The sequence below is a fragment of the Emydura macquarii genome, unplaced genomic scaffold (assembly GCF_026122565.2).
Source record: "Emydura macquarii macquarii isolate MOO-44397 ecotype Brisbane River unplaced genomic scaffold, CSIRO-AGI_Emac_v2 contig_1254, whole genome shotgun sequence".
Classification (NCBI taxonomy): Eukaryota; Metazoa; Chordata; order Testudines; family Chelidae; genus Emydura; species Emydura macquarii.
In genome coordinates, this window is record NW_027131391.1 from 5,556,778 (window position 1) to 5,573,183 (window position 16,406).

Here is a 16,406-nt window from a genome sequence, read left to right on the forward strand (position 1 = left end):
ACTGCAGCTGTTCTGGGGCTTTTTTCATGGTGGGTCGTGGGAGAACTTGCGTCTCCATCTTTTGGGAGTGTTTGGGAGACCAGAAGTGTTTTTGGGTGGTTTTAGCTACAAAAACACGGAGACCATGTTAATGCAGGATTGTTCCTTACCAGGTTTACTCCAGTGCTATCATACAAAATGCTGTCTTGTGATGTAAGCAATAAGGCACGGTTCTAGAATGAGTCTGCCAAACTTTTCATTTGCTTTGACTTCAGTCAGACTTGAACCTAAGTCTCCAGAAGTCAAATTCAAAAGTGAGGGTACTTAGCCATTGCATCAGCTTCCCTAGAGTTGTGGTGGATTCTCCATCACTAGCCATTTTTAAATCAAGGTTGGATGTTTTACTAAAGGACTTTTCTATTTCAAACAGGAAGCAATTCAGGAAAGTCTTATGTATGGCCTGTTACACAGGAGGTCAGACTAGATGATCACAATGATCCCTTCTGATTTTATAATCTATGGCTTTGGGCAAGTCACTTACTCCACTCTGTGTCTCAGTTTCTCATTTATAAAATGGGGATATTAATTCCTTTCATCTCAGGAGTGTTCTGATAATCAGACTCATGAAAGGCTATCATGATGATGGCAATATAGGTAGATGAGACTAAGGATAGAAAAATCCAGCTCTAAAATGGTACAGGGCGAGTATATAATCTTAATAGATCTCTTTTCACTCTCTTCTGTTCTCTCCAGCTTTTGCTTTAGTATCACAATCTCACTAATGCAAAGACCCAGAATCCATTTTCTGACTGGTGGGAAACTGGTGGTTAAGTGTCATGAGATTTATTTAATTGTCCAGCTATTAAAAAGGGTGGAAAAGCAAGATGGTTTGTTGAGTGAAAGCTTTTATGCTTTTAAATCAGGTGTTGCTGAGACCAAGTGCTGATTAGAGTTAAAACAGCAATGATTTCCTCAAAAATGCATTGGAAATAATAATTGGCTTGTTTGAATGCCCAAGTAACTGTATCATTCTCATTGCCAAGAAACTCATCTGAACCGCTGATTTTAATAATAGCTATTTTTTCCATTAAAATATACTGCAGATATAATATTCAGGGACAGAAAGATCTTCTTTAGACAGCGTGGAAAGTGAATGCATTGTTTACAGATCAGCCTCAAGAACAATGGACCAAAGAGACTTGAGGAGGTTTTAACCATGCAATATGTAAGATATATCAAAATTATTTCAACAGGATATCAGCATCTACTTCCCTTAAGTAACTTGGAAAATCCCGGACTAAAGGTTGGGAAGCCTCATATGACCTATCTTAGATTGCTTGGTCTACCTCAGTGAGAAGTTCACTATTTTTTTCTTCAGTGAAACTACCAGAATTACAATGCTGATGCATCTGATTTAGGGTATATTGGCACTGGAACCGGAGGTGTAATTTCCAGTTCCAGTATGGGCTAGCTCTGATTAAGCTAGTATGCTAAAAATAGTAGCACAACTGCAGCTGCATGGGTTATGGGACAGACTGTCTGGCCCAAGTACAATCCCCTCTGAGGCCCAAGATACGTACTCAGAGCGCCTAGCTAGTGCGGCTGCTCATGCAGGCATAGGTACACTGCTATTTATAGCATGCAAGCTCAATCGGAGTTAGCATGGGAATTACACCTCCAGCTCCGGTGCAGACATTTCCTAGGGCAATAGCTACTCTCCTACAATGATGACGCTATGGCACTAGCCTAAGTTCTTGAGATCAGACACGTCCCGCTCATGCTTTACTTCGATGTCTCAGATATTGATGAAACTCCCCCCAGAAGCCACAACAACAACAAAAAATTACTTTCTTTGAAATGTTTCCTGGGACATAAAATAAATCACCTGACCAGGTGTATTCCCATAGATCCATTCATATCCAGCTGTGCAGTGCAGAGTGACTGTGCAAGCTGGTCTCCAGCGGGGACCCAAGAGCTCGGCCTCAAGAAAAAACCTTGTGCACGAGTCAATGACAGGAATGTTTCCCTTGCCCTTCCTCCTCCCTCACTTTTCTTGGCTTCATGTCAACCAATAAACTTAAGCCCAAACAGCTGCACTTTACAGGTACCATTCCCAGGGAGGCGCTAGGAAGTTGCTTCCCCTGAGATGCGCACAGGAGCATTACATTTCTGATTTCTCTGCGCTGCCTCCTGCCTAGAAAATCTAAGGTAAGACGACTGGGGAGAACCAATCAGTCCCTCTGCCGACATGAGAGCAGGAGAGAGCAGCAACAACAGGGCTAAACCCCTTTCCCCCCCGTCCCCCGCAGGCCTAAGTGCCATTTAACATCAGCCGCCCACTTGCCTCAGCTGGAAACCGATTGCTCTGTCAGTTAGAGGAAAGCCATCCATCTTGGTTGGGAAGCGATGTCACCCAGCGGGGGGGCTCTTCTTTGTAGCCAAAGCTACAAGACACTGATAGGGTTGATGTATTTAGCACCATCTCGGTGGATAAATACCCGTGGCAGAGACAACTGGAGAAGGGAGAGGGAGTGCTACCGTCCCGTTGGATTGGACGTTGGGGACAAGGCCAGAGTGAGGAAGAGTACCATGCAGGCAGCTGGTGGCAATAAGGGGTGAAGGGAAGGAGGAAAGAGGGACTTTCCAAAGCACACAAGGCCTGAAGGGAACAAGGTGGCCAGGTGGGCCAGTTAGCCCCCTCCGCTGCACTTGGGGGAGCCAGGACTAATTAGAGCCGAGTCTCAGATGGACAGGGCAGGAGGGGCCTGTCTGAAGGCCGATAGCTGAGAGCAGCTGGGGGTTGCAGACACTCTCAGGGTGAGCGAAGGTAAGATAGGAAGTAGCCCAGGGATATAGCTGTGAAGTTCGGGACATTGACTGCTTGTTGTAGGGTCCCTGGGCAGGAACCAAGTGTAGAAGGCAGACCTGGGTTCCCCTACCAGCCACTGGGAAAGTGGCACCATTAAGGGGCAGTGAATGAGGAGACTGCATGGGACAGTGGGCCCGAGAGACTTTGATCCCCAAAAGGGGAGGACCATGGTGACCTGGCCGGAGGGCCAAGCCATAAAGCAAGAGCAGCTGAGTCCTGAGAGAGCAAGACCCAGAGAAAGTGACAGAGGGCAACTGCAGGCAGGGGCGTTGGTCTGGCAGAGCTAATCCCCAGAGGCGGCCAGAAGGAGACACTCCTGCAGTGAGCATCCTGTGACAGGGAGCCAGTGGAGGGAGAGAATAATGTACAGGGCCATTCCCCGTCTCAAGGGAGTTCAGTGCTTAACTCATGTCTTTAAGTGCTTGGGAGGCAAGAACGCTGAGGACTAAGAAATAATAAAAGCAAAAGCTAACAGCAGGTGAAGAGAGCTCATAGTGAGAACAGAGGGGAATGCCTCTGCCACAGCCAGAGCAAGCAGGTATCACCCCAGGGCCCAGCCCTGCAATGTGATTACAGTAGGGCTTGGGGTTTTCGTTACCATGAAAAGGCCCATTGCCACATTCAAGGAAGAAAGAGAAGGGAAGCCCAGAAAGAGGCAGAATGCTACTGGTTATTAGTGAGCTCATCTCGTTCCTTCAGTAGGTGACTGGAAGAGACCCTGAACTGCCCTGCATGCCAGTGTAATTCCTAAGCAAGGGGTCGCTTTTCTTCTCTTTTGTCCCATGGTTTGTGAATGTTTCACTGGCTGTGGGTCCCCACATGACGTTCACCCCATTTCACAAGTGTCTCCTCCCAAGCTGTCGTTAGGGGTCAGTTGTGTTTGTTAGACACAGGCTCGCGTTGGGGGTGCGCAGCACCTCCTGGGGTTAACAGCCACTGCAACACAACTCAAGAGGATGCAGTGTGGTCTTCTCTCTGCAGCTGAGTAGCTCCTTGCTTTTGGGGAGGGGGAAAATGCTTCTGATTTACCAAAGTTAGGAACCTTTGTTGTACTGAGCACACTCGGTGTTGTTTTCGTAAACCAGAACACCCACGGCTAAAGGCTGGTGATATTCCCACTGTAGCCAGTATCAAACTAGCTTCTGTTGGACCTTTGAAGATGAACACAATGGGCCAAAATCCGTTCCCATTTACATCATCAACCTCCCCTTTTCTAGCACCTCTTCCCTCAGTCAAGAAGGGATTTGCTATTGTAGTTCTGGAATCACTGCAGAATGCAGCTCAATGACTTCAGTATAGTTTTCAGGAGGGAAGCAGAAATGTAACCAACTACAGGCTGTATGTTTGTTCGCCAAGGGGTGTCACCTCAGTCCTTGATTATGTCTGAGGCACATTGGCATGGCAGAACTGGGAAGCTTGCCCTGCCCTTCTCTAGAACCTGCTGTGTCGATAAATGTCTTCCTTCCCCAAAGCGATCAGCCTGGTACCTTTCACCAGCAGTATACTGAATAAGAAACTTAGGGAAAGAATCTATTCCCAGCTAGCGTCAGTTTCCTGATATGCATCCCACACAGAGCTCTGATACAAGGGCCCGACCCTGCTTTCCAAGGTGGATAATTCTCTTTCTGATTTCATTGTGTGCGAGGATGCAACTCCTCATGTCTCCCTCCCCCACACCAGGGTGTCCTTGGCAGCTGCTGCTTTCTCTGTTTAATAGGTTGTTCATCCCTGCCTCTTGTGTGACTGTGCGTGGAGTGAATGCAGGTCCTTTCCATCCTTTTCCTGTCGTATTTCATGGGTCTCGATGGCAGGTCGGCTGAGGAACTACAAAATTCATATCCTTTCGGACTGGAGGAAAACGGCAAGTGAAAGATTTAATATCCCACAGGGGTGGGATAGGAAGCTGTAGTGGGGAGGATATGGTGGAGGAAGGGAGGCAGCTTAGAGCTACAGGAGTTTCACAAGATCTGTATAAGTCAAGGCTTCTGGGGGTTGGAAAACTGTGAATTACATAAACTGAATTCCAAGTGCAGCTCTGAGTGGGATCCTTCCTCCTCAATTTCCCCAGATAATGCTGGGATCTGAGCCTCAGAGAAGGCAGCTCCCATTTGGCTTAGTGGTGAACTGCAAAGATTCACGTGGTGCAAAGCACTTTGTGATGGAAAATAAAATTCCTCAATAAAATCTGCATCTTGGAAGCCGCCTCCTCGCAATGGTCATTTGTCTCAAAAGTCAAGGCCATGCTCCCACTGAAATCAATGGCCAACTTCTCCTTTTGGGGATTTAGTGGGAGCAGGACTGGCCTCTTAATCATCAGGGGCCAGAGCATGGCCTGGTCCGTATAGGGGCACAAGAATAGAAGAGGCATAAGAAAGCCCCTTTACTCCTGCACATGGGTGTGTCACACTGGCTTTCTGCACCCAGGACAAAGCGGGCCACGCACAGCCACCACCTCCACCCACTCATGGTGAAGGGGTGGAACGTTGACTCCACACCCCCGATGTGCCCATTGTTGTAGTTATACCAACTCAGTGGGGAGCATATGCTGCAACAAGTATAGCCCTATCGCTGTTTATTTCCCTCCCTGAATCGGGGAGACTGGGATGGTGAGTCTGAGCGTGACTCCCTGAGTCAACAATCTCCATACCAGACTGTTCCAGGGTCCGCCCAACGTTGCACTGCCCTTTGCTATGGGATAGATCGCAAAGTGATGCCCTCACCCCATAGGTAGCGCCAGCCTTACAGGAGCCTGGTGTCTGAGATCAGAAGAGATCAGTTTCCACTCACTCCTTGATGTTCTTTTTTCTCCAACAATCACAAGGCTGTCATCAGAGCCAGTGGCAAGAAAAAATGGGTGGAATGGTGTTATGGGAATGATTGTGATTTCTCCCCCCACTCTCCGCCATTTTTTTTTGTAATTTAAACATTTTGTCTTCATGCTAAAATAAAGAAAAAAAAATCTGCCACTTACAGTTATTTTGAAACCCACAGAAATGAGAAAAAAATTAGGAAGGAAGGGGGGAAATTTTGCAAATGTGAAGACGGAGGATGTCATGCAGTGAATGAAAACAATTTGGTGAAATTCAGAAAGGAAAACAAAGAGACAAACTGTCAGTCTGCAGATCTTTTGTACAAATGAACACAGTTCAGTCATAAACATTACAAATTTCTGACTGGCTTTTAAGCATCTCTCTATCCTCCCCACCACTTGATGTGTATGATATGGAGCTGTATGGTTAAGATTAGTTACCAGACTTTTCCCATTAAAGCTGTATGGTTTTGCCATCTACTCCTTTTTCATCTGTTCTTATGACCTGAGACATCAGAAGCTAGAGCAAAAGTTATTCCATCATAATGACAGAGATTTTAAAATGTTCCATTGATTCTATATGTATGAACCCAGTGTAATCATGATTGAATTTATATGTGGCTATTTCATTTTTGTCTCTTCGCTTGCATTAAACAAATATAGCAAAATACATCAGGAAAGGCTATTCTCAAGAGATTCCTGATCCAATTCTGCACACTCAGGAAATAAGGATTCACATTTTTGGATGCTTATCTAACCATAGCCTAGACTGAGTGCCTGCCACTCCCCTTGACTTCAACTCTCTTACTATTTCATCATTAGACTTGTCCCATCCTCTCCTGTTAAGAGAGCTCCTATCCTTCTCCTCTTCCCAGGTTTAGGGGATCTCACAACAGCCTTCCTTCAAGACTCATACATTTCAAGAGCGCATACAGTCGCATGGCTGCTGCTGTTTCTGTGTTGCGCAGGCCAGTCCTCTCTGCTTGCTGACAACATTAACTTCTATAAAGGAGAGGGGGAAAATCCATACTGGCATGCCAGGCACCTCTGAGGAGAGGGCTCCTAACTGTTCCCGCAGAGCTTGAAGAAAGAGTTTTGACGGATTTACGCAGGAAAATGGTTGGGAAGGGATTGATAAACACACAGAGAGATCTAACTAGTGTGTCCCATCACTCTGAATAGCCTATCATAGCGAAAATGCTGCAGGGCAGTGTCGGGAACAATTTGTTGATGTGAGCTCCTGTCTCCATGAGGGAATCGTGCTGTTTCGGGGAAGGGACCGTCCAGAGAAGGCTGCCATGAAGAAGAATGCAACGGCGTTGTGGGTCGGGATGTTGGTGAAATGATCTCCAGTGCTTTCTCAGGGCAGAAGCTGTGAGGATCCCAGCTAGGATTTCAGCAGGCTGCGCATCCTCACAGCAATGATGTGAATGTAAGTTTTGCCCCCTCGGTGTCAGCATCTGCCAAGCAGAGCTATTTCATGTTAGTTTTAACTCCAGCCATGTGAAATTCCACATAGCAATGCCAGCGAGGAACCTCCAATAGTTTCCTAGCTTGGGGCAAAAATATGGACTTTTGCTCATTCAGAGCAGGGATTTGAATCAACCTCTCTCTGTAGGAAATGTTCGACTTTATATAAATAATTCAGTATTCATTGGGCCCGTGAGGCTGATGCTAAACTGATAGTTAGTCTGGGATGTGGAAGATCTGGGTTCAAGTCCCTGCCTGAATTAGGCAAAGCAGGGACTTAAATGTGGTCTCCCAGGTGAGTGCATCAAGTACCAGGCTATTAGATATTTTGGGGTAGAAGTTCTCTCTGGTTTTGACTAGAAATTCCACCCTGGAGTTGATAAATCTTCCTAGCAAAATATTCATTGAAAATGATACATTTCTGTGAAACGTTTTGGTTTGGATGGAAAAAAAGTTTGGTTGAAAATTTTTTCAACCAGCTCTACTCCCAACATCATTTTCTCAACTCCAGTTATGACACTAACGATGCGAGCTTCCATGTGGCGGTGCCCTTGTCCATACCAACTGGGAGCAGCAGGTGATGTGAGCGGAGCTGATCATTGCATCCCTGAACCTTTGTCAATGCCTGGTTTTTGCCCAGGCTTCAAGATAATGTCCATCACTAACTAACTATGAACTGATTAATGAAAGAACACCACAAAGTGATGGATCGATGGGTGAAAATAAATAAATATAGAACCAAATCCTGAATCCCATACTCAGTCTTTTCTCAAGCCAGATTCTGTATTAAGGTAAAGAATTGACAGCTGTATTTGCATGTGTCTTGCCTGGTGCATATGCAGAACTAATTAGATAATGCCTAAGTGTCCTGTCCTGACTTGCATTGGATTTCATGTAAAATGTGGTACGGATTATTTGGAAAGCTGTCACTATAGTTGTTCCAAACCCTATAGTTGTTCCAATCTCTGGGTATGGGACCTTTCCTAGACAATACTACAGAGCTCCTTTGTATTGGTAGGAACCCAGTGTTGGGAGGAACATATAGTTTTCTCAATTTGGTTCAGATTCATTTTGCTTGGTGTGTTGCTCTGTCAAAGGATTGGCAAGGGTGAAAAGATGCTGGTTGGTGTGTGCCATAATTCAATTTTGCGTAGCTCAACAGAGCATTACACTGACCTGTGATGAGAGATCATGCCACTAGGAGAAAAATTCCATAGATATTTCATTTTAATTCCTTTTCCTCCATCTCGCTACGTTAATTTCAATTTTGCAATTAATTAGCACTGCCTAATAGCAACAATCAAATTTGTGTTTTCTGGAACGCGGTAAGTGGGGAGGCATCAAAGCACTCATACTGGTGAGGCCTATGCGCATCATGCAAGTGTGTCTTAGGGGTAGATAACTTGGCTTGGATCAAATGAGATTTGACATGACTCTTAGACTGACCTTTGAACAGAACCTGAAACATCAACTGAAGTTCTGAAATTCAAAAATGTTTAATTTCAAAATAAGGTCAAGTGTGGCTCCAATTCCTGGTTTGCTATGGAAATGAAAAAACACAATTAAAAAGGCTATTTTCACACTATTCCCAACTATTCCCCTTATGTAATCTCAAACTGGACTTCCAAAAAAGGTCAGATAAGGCTTTAGATAAACATACAAAACATAGAATACTTCCAGACATTGAAATTAGAGTTAAACGTGAGACGCTTTTGTGATGCATCCTCAAATCAGGTTTTGCTTGTTATTTCAGGATGAATAACAACCTCTGTTCCCAAATTCAACAAAATTGTCATGGCTGGGTCAAGTTTAGGATGAATTTGGGGTAAATTTAAACCAAAGCTAAGCCTAATTTTGGATGAACGTGGGCTAAATTTCAGCCAAATCTGGGCCAACTATTGAGGAAACCTGATTCAATTTTGAGGTGAGCCTGATCTGGGTTTTCAATTAACGTTGGCCAGTATATGATTTTGGTGAGAACCATGAAAAAATCATTGGTTGAGCATGGTATAGCTTCAAACCAAATTAGGGCCAGACAAGGGACTCCCAGAATATCCCTAGGGCATTTTCCTTTTTGCCCATCACAAAGCCAAGAAGGACAGCACCTCCTTGGCATTGAGGGGAAATGGTTTTCTAAAAGTACCGTACAATTACTATTTACCCACATGCTAACCTCTGATTCATCCCAGTCTCTCCTGAAGCTAAGGTTCCTGGCACATTACAATCTCAGAAAGAATTGGGATCTTATCCACGGCTTCTAAAATCTGCCTTTCATTTGATGACATTGTTTTCTCAAAAGATTTTACAGAGTATATTCAGATAATAAATGCAGAAAGGAAAAATCCAGTTTCCCGACTCTTGTAATACTCTGCTCTTAGTACCTCTTCTTTGTGACTTCCCCAGCCAGGTTGGCCACATATTATTCCAGAGAACAGAAGCCATGTGAAAGATTATCAGGGGTTTTGAGGGACAATAAACTAATATTTCTTGATAACTCTTAGTATAAAAAGCAAACTGTATTTAGAAAAGGAGAGTCTGTGAACATCGACAGCTGAGGACTGATAGTTAGGCTGGGTTCCCTCCCTGGCTCTGCCACTAATTCACCCTCTGTCCTTGGGCAAGTCAACTAAAAGCCCTATGCCTCAGTTTATCCATCTGTAGGGAGACATGAATACCATCCTGGTTAACAAATGTTTGTATTGTGCTTTGATGTCAGATGGAAGATGTTATACAAGTATAAAAGAAAATAATAGGCATCCAGATCAAGATTTTCACAGCTACCTAAGAGATTTGGATGTCCATTTCCCATTCATTTTCAAACTGGGTGTCCAGGTCTTTGAAAATTTTAACCTAAAAAATATATATATCAGGTGAACCAAACACAAGAAAGGATATCTGTGCACCAAAGAAATATTCTTACCCTCCAGCAATATCTACCAATAGGATGGCAGAGCTCTTTGTCACTAGGGCTGGAATGACTCATTTCCCCAGCGACATTTTCTGATGTCTTGATAAACAAGACGTGTGTGTCTATTACATTTAAATAACAAGACTAACAAATTGAGATTCGCCATGCAGGCCTGGCACGCATACACCAGGGCCTGAGTTGATTTATCTTGATGTTTGGTTGAATTCCATGCATTTTGGGTCCCTTCTGTAACCTTTTCACCTCGTTCTTTTTTAAGGTGGCTGACTGGCTGTTATAATTTATCATGAATGCATCTCACTTCAGTCTTGGCTCCTCTGACGGAAGGAACAGCCGGTCTCCGGGAGGTCAAAGACATTATTCTCCCTTCGTCTTTCTCAATTTCCAGCACAGATTTGTCACTTTGAAAAAGCATGAATTCTGGATTTGATGCACTTTAATTGATTTCACCCTCAACAAGTCCGACTGTCCATCAACCTTCGCTATTTCTTTTCATTCTCTCCCCAACCCCCATTTCTTTCCTCCATCCTTCAATTTACGGTTAAGGTTTTCAGCCACTTGGGTGCAGAAGCTATCCTGAAATCTGTGATCCCTCAGTGTCGAATGTTGCTAGCCATTTCACTCTTGTTTCTTTGACCTTCCTGTTGACCTTTAGGTGCTGAGAGACAAAGAAAAGTCCTCCTATGGGAGTCTTCCACCCACAGAGTCCTGCTCCTATCAGCTTCAGTGAAAAGCAGCTCCAGTGAAGGTTAGCAGATGACCTGGTTGAATGGTGTAGGTGGGATCAGCATAACAGAAGTTGCACAGAGATGGACATGTAGAGAAAAACAATAGTATGGGCCCTTGATAAATGAACAACAGACACTTATCACAGCTTGCTGCATTCCCTGGCTGGGAATGGACATAGTAAGTGGCCTTCCTTCTTCTTGTAATAACAACAAAAAGGGGTAGTGATCTCCTAATGCAAATCCAGTTCTCCTTTCCATCGTGTTGGTATGTCAATGTGTAAAACCCAGCTGCCTGGGACAGCCTTTGTCAGAATCCTATGGACATTTTGTTTCAGTCCAGGAAACAGGCGTTGGAACCCCCTAGACTGACACGCTTCAATGATGCTTTCCGCTGAAGAGCCCTGAAAGCCAGGGACTGGGATGGGCAGAATGTGAGAGAAAACAATTTTTTGGCCTACGTTACTCCATGCTATATTGGAACAAGGAACTGCTGTCCATGGTCCTGTGTAAACGTAGGTGTGTCTTAAGATTTCATAAAGCAAATGCTCTACTTTTGGGGTTCCTTGGAAGGCTGAGACCTGCCCTCTTTATTGGCCACGTACATTGAAAGTAATTGCGGCATAAGTTCATGGGGCACACACATTCTTTGCTTTCTGCATCCTAGATATATAGAGTGCTCAGTACAGAGTAGTATATGGGACCTCCATTAAAATCAATGGGCCAGGTGCTAGGCTTCTTACTCAGGCAAAATGTCCAATGACTTCACTGGGGGTTTTGTCTGAGTTAGGAGTTCAGGTCTAAGACGCTCCCAGCACATAAAAATGGCTTTTGGTTTATCAATCTGGATCATCCTTTGAACATAATCTATACCTTTGACTGGTGAAGAAGAAATCAGTGCACTGGTCCGTCATTACTGGGATGTGGATTAAATTCCTCTCTGGAAGACCTACTTGAAATTAATTCTTCTGAGTGCCAGTCTTTCCCTAGAGCATAGATCCCTGCTTGGAGCCGTAGTGTGAAATACATTTGGGTGAGTCTCAATCTGTTCCCTGGTGGATTTACCGCCTTCCTACAGCCATTTTAAGTGAAATAAATTCAGCTGAATCTCAAGATGTCTTTTGCTCAAGGAAGATTTCTTCACTCCATCCACTTCTGTCCTGTCACCATGGCCAGAAGCTGCGAAGTGAGGGATTGGCCAAAAATAAAAGCTATGTTCTGCCCTTACATTAATGCACCTCAGTAGCTGCATGTGGTCTTGGTGGAGCCTATAAAATCTCAGATTAAAAAGTGTTTTGCAAATGTGGAATCTTAGACAAAGGCATGTTTTCCATTTAGAGCACCCATAGCCTTTCAAAGGAGACTCTCTCACACTCAGAATTCATGTCCTTGTGTGAAAGGTATGACTTCTCTAAGGAGAGAGCATAGACACGAGATCCCAGTCCTCTCTGGCCCAATTAATATCTATTTATTCAGAATGGAACAGGAGAGATTAACTCTATAGGCCGCTGGTTAGGATTCTTGCCTGGGAGAATGAGACAGAGCAGGGACTAGAACCTGGATCTGCTGTATCCCACAGGAATGACCTAACAGCTGGGCCAGTGGCGTATTCTGGCTTTTCTGATACATACGGTTTTTTCATATATTTTTTGGAAAGGTCTCAGTTTTCTCCAGATGTGGAATGAAACCAAGTGTTGAAACCTCAACATCTCCTGCCAGCCAGTAAGACAAGATGAGCTGTGCTTTTACTGTGCAAGGTGGGTGCAGTAATACCTTTTATTGAACCAACTTCCGTTGGTGAGAGAGACGAGCTTTTGAGCTTACCCAGAGCTCTTCTGTGTAAACTCAAAAGCTCGTCTCCCTCACTGACAGAAGTTGGTCCAATAAAAGATATTCCCTCACCCACCTTGTCTTTCTAATATCCTGGGCCTGACATGGCTACAACAACACTGCATACAACAATGGAAGATCTCTTTAGAGTGCAGTCAGCCATCCCCTCCCCAGCTCCTGAATTCAGGCCAGGATTAAGTGACCATGAGTGGTGACTCTAGGCAACACCGGCCATGGTCATCAACCTGGGATATAAAGAGCCAGAGAAAACCACATGATCTGTCTTGTCCAGCAGTCTCAACACAAAATCTTCTTTGTGTCTTCCTGTGACCAGCTCTGCTGAAATCATCTTCCTGCCAGAGAGTCACACAGAAACCATCCCCATCATCTAAACTGTTCCTTTCGCTAGAATTAGAACAGAAATAAAGTAGACACCCATCAGATCATGTGACCCAACTGTTTCCTCCGCCCCTTACCACACCACTCCATTAGAACTTATGTTCTAGCTATGGCTGGTGGGCCTAGCTCAATGGAAAACTTAGTCATCACCATATCTAAGAGCACACTCAGGTCCCCCCTTTCGGTTTCCTCTGATGTGCTGCTGCGGCCAACCAGGCAGCAATAAGTGGAGTATATTAGATTACAGTCAGACCACAGGTCTATACACAGCACGAGGACTCATGAAAATTTCATGCCTAAATCAGATCTATGGTGCCATCCCACCTAGATGCACATGATATTGGCTGGCTGCAGAGCTGTGCTCTGAGATGACAGGGAGAGCTGACACAGTGGCAGGTTTTTCACACTCCACTTGTGGCTACATCAAAAAGATTTTAACAGGTTTTTAATGCTGGAACAAGGGTAGGTCCCTTGTGGGATGGGGAGAAGGAATGGAGGTTACGGTTGGATCCTGGGGCGGTGCTACGCCAGGTCTTTACATTGTGCTATGTTTGGCATCTTGAACTCTGATAGGCTGTCTGTGATTTATCCTGCCCCTTGTCTCTTTCATTCTGCTCAATCCATGGCAAGTTTCACAAATGTTTCTTGCATCCCCCATTTTCTACTTCAGGATCCCTTCAGGACCAAGCGCTGTTAAGAGTCTTACAGTTCAGATATCAGGCTAGCTCTCCGAACAAAGATGATTAAAAATATATGAATAAATAATAAATCAGAAACATTTCTTTGGAGGCTCCATTATTTCCTGTTCCAATGGACTCTCTGGTGTAATCCCTCTGATTCTCTCTATCCCCTGGCTCCAGCTTGCAGAGTAGCTCTGTTTTATAAAGCGATGTTTGCAAAGATGTCTGGATGTGGTGTGATGATCAGAATCACTCTGCCTGCTGTTCCTGTGTCTGTGCAACCATTTAGGCCTGTCACTCTGTCTCTGTTTTGTTTTTGGGCTGTTCAGGGGATTGGGGATCAGGTCTCCAGGGGTTCTAGCTTTGCCAATGACTTGTTGTGGACCCTGGCCAAATCATTTAACCTCAGGTAAAATGCAGACATTAACGCTTCTCGACCTCACAAGGTATTTTAAGAGTTAATGAATCCATGTCTGTCAGGTGCTTTGCGCTCCCTCAGGTGAAAATTGCTATGTAATTGCCAAATATTATCAAGTATTAACCTCTTGCCTACTGAATGGCCCCATAGTATCAATTCCCTAGTGTTGCCCCACGCACTGGGGATCTCATTTATTCACAATGAATCCCAGCAGTAATTAGCATTGTTGACTCTTTCTGCATGAATTTACCTCCAGAAATAACCAATGAGATCAAATCATACTTAAAATGTGTTCATAGATTGTAGTACCAGAAGGGATGATTAGATCATCCAGTCTGACCTCCTGTATAGCACAGGCCATTAGATTTCACACAGTTACCCCTATATCGACCCCAGAAACTTGTGTTTCACTGGAACATACCTTAGTGAAACAGTAATGATTACTTGGCAGACAACAGATTGGTTTCAAATCTGATTGTTTCCCCAAATCTCACAACCAGAATCCGTTCAGCATTTAACACAGCCCTGACAAATCATCTAGAAGCTTTCCTAGCCCAGGCTAGGAAAATCAACTTATCCATCATTAATAATATTTTACTCACCTGTCAGGAAAAAAGAGGTTCCCCAGGTGAATAGCTGAGTGGGAAAAAAAAAATAGAAAACCCCGATAAACGCCCATTTTTCAAATTCTTGGGGTACATATGAAATATATGGATAACCAAAATGTTGGCTAAATGATATTAATGTCTATATGAATTTTGCATTCTGATGGTGATTACAATAATGTTTATTAATTATAATTGATGGGCCAAATCTTGAGGTCAATGGTCAGTCGCTAATCCTGCAACAAGGGGTCAGATGCAAAGTTTGGATTTGGATTTAGATCCAGATTTGAGCTTCCCGCCGATTCTGACCCTTCATACTTAGCACATAGCACTTCTCATCTCTAAGGCGCTTTGATTAGCAATGGCCTCCGTATGTTCAACTCCTTGTTAAGGCTGACCCACCTCGGTGAGGTATAGACCTTAGCCAGCTCCCATTGGCCAGCTGTAACCTTGATGAGGACATTCCTTCCCCCACAGCAGTCCAAATCCAGAGAGTTCGAAAGTAATGTAAAGTCATCTCTGCCTCTTTTCCACCTGGGCTTTTGTCTCCCAGGAGATGCATCACGGGGGGTAGCTGGAAGCACCCTCAGTCAATCCGTCTCAGTGGAGCTGCAAGGTTTTGTAGCAGCAATAACTCTGTCCTGTTGGATGCAATGGGAACTGAAGAGGTCTCAGCACCTTGCAGAAGGTGCTCAGCACTTAAAAGAATTGGATATGGAAGACTGTCTGGGGGAAAAAAATGTTAACCCCCCCCAACATGCCCCATATTGCTTTATCTCCTAAGTTCAGTTCTCTGCCAGTCGCCCCTTCCCCCACTAACATCTTGTGAAAAGAAATATACAGGCCAAGAGCCCCAAGCTGAGAGGAGAAATGCAGCAGCCAGCAGGACTCTGACCTTCCTGTTGTAGGTAACAAATTGGATGGCATGTAAGCTACAGATGCCTGAGGAGGGAGGAAGAGAAAGGGGAAGAAAGGGGGGGGAGTGAACTGAAAGGGGTTAGAGTTACAGCCAGCATCTGTTACTTAGGGTATCAGCCACAGTGCCATATCCCTCCCACCGCAGGAAACGGGGCTGGCTTAGGGGCAGACGGAGAGAATGGTTTCGGGTCAGCAGAGGACAGAGGTAAGAACGTGTGCGTGTGTTTCTGAGTGTGACTAGACAAGCAGATGCAAACACATAAATAGGAGAGAGAGAGAATTGTGGGAAGAAAAATGGAAAGAGTGTTACCAACGGAGGAATGCAGAGATCATTTTTATTTTTATATTTAGCTGAACCAATTGTATTTCTGGAGCCTGACTTTGTTATTCCAGGGCCCCAACAGGAGTTAGTTGTAGCCTACAGGGGGAAAATTGGGCCATTATTCAGCTGCTTTCCAGCTACAACAAATACTTCCAGTGATCATTTCCAGTGCCTCTTTTCTTACTTCCTATTCGACCCGAAGAAAAACTGCCTCTTCCCAGCTGTTAGGCACCCCATTAGCAATAGTGCCATTGAAAAACAGGGTCTTTTCCTCGTTGTTTGCTTGCGGGATCCACTCATCACCCTCACCCCCAAAGCCATGAAACAGCAATGAGCCTTGGGAGGCACCCCCCTCTGTCTCTTTAATCCATTCCATTTGGTTTGTGTTGTGTTGTGAGAATAGACTCCCTTCATGAACGCTCAAATGACTGTCTGAGCAGGGGCACTCGGTCATGG

At 44.6% G+C, this 16,406-nt stretch overlaps 1 long non-coding RNA gene across 1 annotated transcript; it reads right to left on the reverse strand.

The window, feature by feature from the left end:
• Positions 1-8,639: 8,639 nt before the first annotated feature.
• LOC137154558 (uncharacterized) lies at positions 8,640-15,530 on the reverse strand. The gene is made up of 3 exons (XR_010920234.1): positions 15,113-15,530; positions 14,708-14,741; positions 8,640-10,814 (listed from the first exon to the last, which is right to left on the reverse strand). It is a non-coding gene; the product is annotated as an uncharacterized lncRNA (long non-coding RNA).
• Positions 15,531-16,406: the final 876 nt, after the last annotated feature.